Source organism: Xyrauchen texanus, chromosome 46, assembly GCF_025860055.1.
Source record: "Xyrauchen texanus isolate HMW12.3.18 chromosome 46, RBS_HiC_50CHRs, whole genome shotgun sequence".
Taxonomy (NCBI): Eukaryota; Metazoa; Chordata; class Actinopteri; order Cypriniformes; family Catostomidae; genus Xyrauchen; species Xyrauchen texanus.
In genome coordinates this window covers 15,664,020-15,670,019 of record NC_068321.1, presented here as the reverse complement: position 1 = coordinate 15,670,019, position 6,000 = coordinate 15,664,020, and the positions used below count along the sequence as shown (strand labels likewise).

General features: G+C 36.5%; 1 pseudogene; it reads right to left on the bottom strand.

Annotated features, from left to right (window-relative positions):
- Positions 1–2,007: 2,007 nt before the first annotated feature.
- The window catches only part of LOC127638047 (POC1 centriolar protein homolog B-like), a 56,402-nt pseudogene continuing 52,409 nt past the window's right edge, over positions 2,008–6,000 (bottom strand).

The window sequence follows — 6,000 nt, the reverse complement described above, 5'->3', positions numbered from 1 at the left end:
CAACTTCTAAGTGGCCTACTGTAATATTGTAAAAAAAAAAACTCTGACTTATCACTTTTGGAACTAAAAGTACAATCGTGTGTTATGCACATGAGGCCTGCCATGGGAAGTATACTCATGTGTTGGATTAATTCCTGCATAGTTTTCATGCATTGTTTTATTTGTACCCCTGTCCCAAATTATTATATAATTGTCACTGTAACATTCCAATCGTGAAACAGTGCTGAAATATTGAAGCTGGACACTTAGACCTTTCAAACGATATATACTTAGTCAACATTCATAATGTGTTTGGATGCACAGTATACACAGTAAATGTAAATGTCCCATTAGCAGATCATTGCACGTCAATTATATTGTACAGTACATTTGTAAAATACAATTGTAAGTACACATCATGGTAGTACTCGGTATACTGCCTTTAAAGTAATGCTTTTATTTAATAAAAAAAGGAGGAAAAAATATACAATCTGCAAAGGATTATTTTCCTTATTATTATATTACAATAATGAGAGTGAGATTTTTTTGGATTATAATAATGAAAGTTTGGGGGTTATATGTTCTTTAATTGTCGTTATGCAGATCTTAATGGTCATAAGCAAAATATAATTTATTTTATATTTTTATTTTGTGTTTTAAATATGAGATTCACTCACAGATACATTATAAAGTAAATAAAACCATACAGCCAGAACAAGTCAGCCTGTAGTAATAACAGTCAGCATGTGTACATGAACTTTAAAAGTATGATTTCAGTCGGACTAAAAAAAAAAGAATGTCTTTTTAAACAATGTTAGTCTAAAATCTTACTAATCCAATCCTGATTTTGCCAATTCTGACTAATACACTCACCAACCACATATTCGATACACATGTTCACCAACTTATTCATGCGATTATCCAATCAGCCAATCGTGTGGCATCAGTGTACTGCATAAAATCATGAAAACAGTTTAGGAGCTCCAGTTATGTTCACATCAACCATCAGAATGGGAAAAATGTGATCTCAGAGATTTCGACCGTAACATGACTTTTAGTGCCAGATGGGCTGGCTTGAGTATTTCTGTAACTGCTGATCTCCTGGGATTTTCACACACAACAGTCTCTAATATTTACTCAGAATGGTGCCAAAAACAAAAAACATCCAGTGAGTGGCAGTTCTGCTGATGGAAACACCTTTTTGATGAGAGAGGTCAACATAGAATGGCCAGACTGTTTCACTCTGACAGAAAGGCTACAGTAACTCAGATAACCACAACTGTAGTGAGCAGAATAGCATCTTAGAATGCACAATTATAGCTCGATTATAACTGTGCGTGTAAACATACTGAATGTGTTTGCAACAGCCTGCCAATCAAAGCGAGCTCAGATTAACAGCCAAGAAGGAAAATCAGTGACCTAACTTTTTCAACAAACCCTAGTAAAAGATTCTGTCAAGCAGGCAATCCAATCAAGCATGATGGAAGGCTGAGCCACACAGGACAATGACACTCACCGTCACATACATTCCTTAAGGATGAATTGACAAACAACGCTGCCTTATTCAGATCCAAGTAAGGGCATAGAGAAGGAAGATTACCCAGATGTCTCCACCCACCAGGGGAATAGGCTGAAAGTCTTGCTTAAGGAAAAGTCTTTAGATTGAGATGTGGAGATGAAGTCTAGACTCTTGAGTGGCACATGACTGGACAGCCACATGGACACTGAAACAGTCAAGATGGCTGTGACGCAGTAACACACACGGGAACATATGCACACATACGTAATGGTGCATATGGATGGCATGTGTCTGTAGCCAGACTTAGAACAATCACTTGATTAGATTGAGGATTTTTAATAAAACATTTTGTTTCAAAAATGGGACTGACAAAAAAAGTTTAAATTGGTAGTTAATACACTCAGGTATTAGTAATTCAAAAGTAATCAGATTAGATTACCTAAAATGTAATCTACCCTACACTGCTCTCACCATACACATAGCAAGTGCACCATTTTTCCAGTTGCTGTCTAGCCCATCATCACCTCATAAACTTTAACAAGACAGGCAAAGGATCTGTTTAAAGAAATCAGCATTATCACCACATGTGCAATTTGCAGCAGGGAGTAAAAAACAGTATTGGCCAATATCCCTGTATTTATTTAAACAATTCCTTTACTCAGATTAACGATCCTTTACAGCAATTTGCAGGAAAAATATGATCCCATATGGAGTTTTGTTCCTCTTTTCTACAATACAAAGTAAAACACTTTTGACAAGGTCAGATTTCTCAAACAGGTTGTCAGGAGACAGGATGGATGTTCTAACTTTTTCAATGACCCCTGGCAGCACCTCTTTCCAGTTACGGCACCACTCCCATATGGGGAAGTTGGAGAGCTCCGTACGTCCTTATCAGCAGCAGGGACAACCTGTTTAAAGATTTCCTTTTGCAGCTGAATGGATATGAGTTAGAAAAAAGCAGATATCTATGAAAACCAGAAGCTAATGAGACGTTACAGGAAAAGGCCCTTTTTTCTAAACTAGGTTTTTCGTAGTAAGGGATGTGAGAGGAGGTGGTTGAATCTAGACATGTCATAGAGACATTTGTCTAATTTTTTTAAAACTATGTGTTTGGAGACAGATTTGAGAACCATATAAAATGAAAAATTGCATAAAATCTCAGCAATATCTGTTCTGTCATGATGCCAATTAGTAGGCTAACCCAGAAGACTTATTCATGATGGGCTCTGGAAATGTTTTGTTCTACAACATAAACCACACTCCTCATACCTCTAAGATGAATTTTAAAACTGCTGTTAGCAACTAACAAGTTGCTACTGTACATAAGGAACTTGTTAAATGTGAATTGACTTCCGGTGTCATGCGATATTTAGTCTCCCCATACAATCATATCTGCCTTAGACAGTTGTTTGTAATGTCAGGAGTAGCTGTTAATAATTTCTGTTGTAGGCAATCATGTAAATACATTCAGGAAATATGGTATTACCACATCCTTTTACCATACACCATGAAATTCAACTCTTTAAAAAAATTATGTGAAGTATTTTCACTGCCCTTACAAAATAAATCTAAACTAGCCGCAACCTTGCCTCTTATTATTTTCACATGCAAAATGAGCTTGTAATTCACCGCAAATGTTTCCCAGAAGTTTGCAGCTCTTCACAGCTAGTGGTGAACCTCCAGCAAACCTTTGGCAACAATGGACAATTTGCCACAAGTTTCCTGCAAAGCTCATTTGCATGTGAAAATGATCAGTGGCGAATTTGCAGTGAATTCTCGAGTTTTGTAGGGGTGAAAATGTTAGCTTTGTAGCATAATTTATTAAATAGCTTGCTAATTGTATGGAATGCATGGTGGAAGGTTAGCTTAGAAGGCTAATCAGTTAGCATGCATACTGAAAACACAAGATAAACGTATAATTTTAACATTTGTTGCTTTGGTGATGTCTTATACACCATACACCAAGGGTTTACAAACTTTTTGATGCCGAGGACCCCCAGATATGATGACTGCTTTCGATGAACCCCTTTTGTGAGAAAAAATAGTTCACGTGATATTATAGACATGCTTTCAACATAAGTATAATATATATAATATAGTACAAAATAAGTAGCTTTTGTCATTGTACTAAAGCAAAAAAAAAAAAAAACAGAATAAAATATGATCTAATTTTTTTTTACTTTTTATTAAGTTAGGTTATATGTATAAACCCAAAGAGAAACATTTTGAGCTTCAAGCGATATAGGGTTTCTGATGAGGCTCCAAATGGAATGGCCATGACAACTTTTCCCAATATAATCACTAAAGTGTCCAAGGGGGAAAGGGTTTCATGGGAGCAATTGAATATTGCATGACACAGGATTTTCGGACTACAAACTGAACAGCTCAATTCTCGTCAACATTAGTGTGATTTCCCACAGAGATGGCATTCCCAGGCGAATAAAAACACCATTATCTAGACATCACAATTTAAAAAGTAAAAAATACAGACACAACAGTATGTAAACCAACCACTTTAAAAACAACTATTTGCAGAATCAACAACAATAGCCCTTTTGGTCTAAAATAAAAACAAACATACTTTTCTTTTTATGATACTCTAAGATTTCATTAAGTGCAGCTGTTGTAATCAACACACTTCCATGTCCTTTGAACTTGACATCTCTCTGCAGGAAAAACATAAGGTTCCTTGTATTATTCAGTCAAAGAAAACTTCAACATATTTGGGGTCAAAGGATTTGCTACAGGCCATGGAAGGCGTTTAACTTCAAAAGGCACAGGGCTTAGCAAAACACAGCTAGAGATAAGAGGACAGGGGGTTTTCAGTAGACAGGAAAGACTTGTTTTAAGTTCATGTGGTGATGGTGTTGGGGGAAAGCAATGGAGGATAATATCTGGGTGGGAGGTTATTAGCTTATTACATCTTTTAAAACACCTCTCTTAAGGACATTTTCACACTTCTTTTAATATAAATAGCAAAATCCTCAAGTGCTTGGTCATTCATAACAGTAGTCCATTTAAATGTTTTGCTATTTTTAGCACACATATCATTATTGCTATTAAATTTGTAAGAATGATAATTATTAGAGTTATAAGAAATATGATAATGTAGGATAATAGATTAATATTAATTTTAGATCATATAATAAATAATGTAATTGTATCTGTCATCGAAAGGTTGACATGACATTTCAAGCAGTGACAGCAGTTTAATTGTGTTTGTATTTAATGTTGTTATATCTAATTCTTAAATGATTTTGACCACATATTAAAAGAAAGACTACATGCAACAGTTGTACTATAAAAATGTATTTGTCTCACTGCAAGATTATTTAAGCAAACTGCATAAGAGCTAAAAAGGTGATTAAAATGGAGAAATAAAGAAAATCGTGATTAGTCACAGCACCTATCCGTTATAAATTCACATACATTTTCTACCCCTCTATTGCTTTTTCTTTTTTCAAGCCATCTCAACAGATACAGTGCTGAACTGGATGTACTGTTATAGTCGGAAGGTGCGTGTGACATTTAAGTTGGTTTGCTTTTATGTTTGCAGTCGCTTTCAGACAACTATGTGAGTTTGAAAACTTTCTTCCCATGCGAGGTTGGAACAACTTCATGCACAAGCCAAAAATAATCAACATTGATGGGTTAAAGCACCTTGCTTCGGGAAACACCCCTCTCAACGAACCAGGTGTGAGAATACCTTAAAACACACATATGTATGGTAATGAAGGTTTTAAAGGTCTTTGGTGCATATCATATTCACAGATCTCATGATAAGTGCAGAGGGTTTAAAGCCAAAACTAGCATGCACAAGCACCCAATTCTGCCACATTGTTCTAAATTCATTTACAAATGGGTTCAATTTCAATAAGATCCCCAACCCACAACAGGTGTGCACCTATCTTTATACTTTTTCCACCATAAAACCATCTATATCTGTTGAACAGAGAACCTCTCAACAGACTTTCCTGTAAATAAATGGAGCAGGTCTTCTCTGTGCAGGTGTAACTGCAAAAATACGAGCTACCCTATTTTCCATTCCTCATCTATGTCCCTCCCCCTCCCTTTCCCTTTATCTGTTCTTCCCTAGAGCAGAAGGTCAGAGGGAATTTCCTCACAAGTGCTCTGATTCAGTGCCAACCAGGCCTGGCTAATAGGAGGAAGGACTAGTCTTCTGATGTCTTGGGGGGCTAAAGATAATGTTTATCATCAAGCTACCACTTTACCATATGGGCCTTGCAAGAATCTGCATGTGCACAAATCCATAAAAAGCAGGCACATGCTTGAGCTAGTATCTAAACACAACTGCTTTTATATAGGCACACATGTGCATGTTTCTATTATATTTTCATTGTTCATGAATTGTGAACCTGGTGTCCAAGGAACAAGGGTTGCTCCAACCCTTCTAACCCACTGGAGACAAAGGGCTTGTGTTGTGCTCAGAAAGGCCACAAGCACACCTGTTGTCTGCAGGAGCATGCACGAGAGTGTGCACA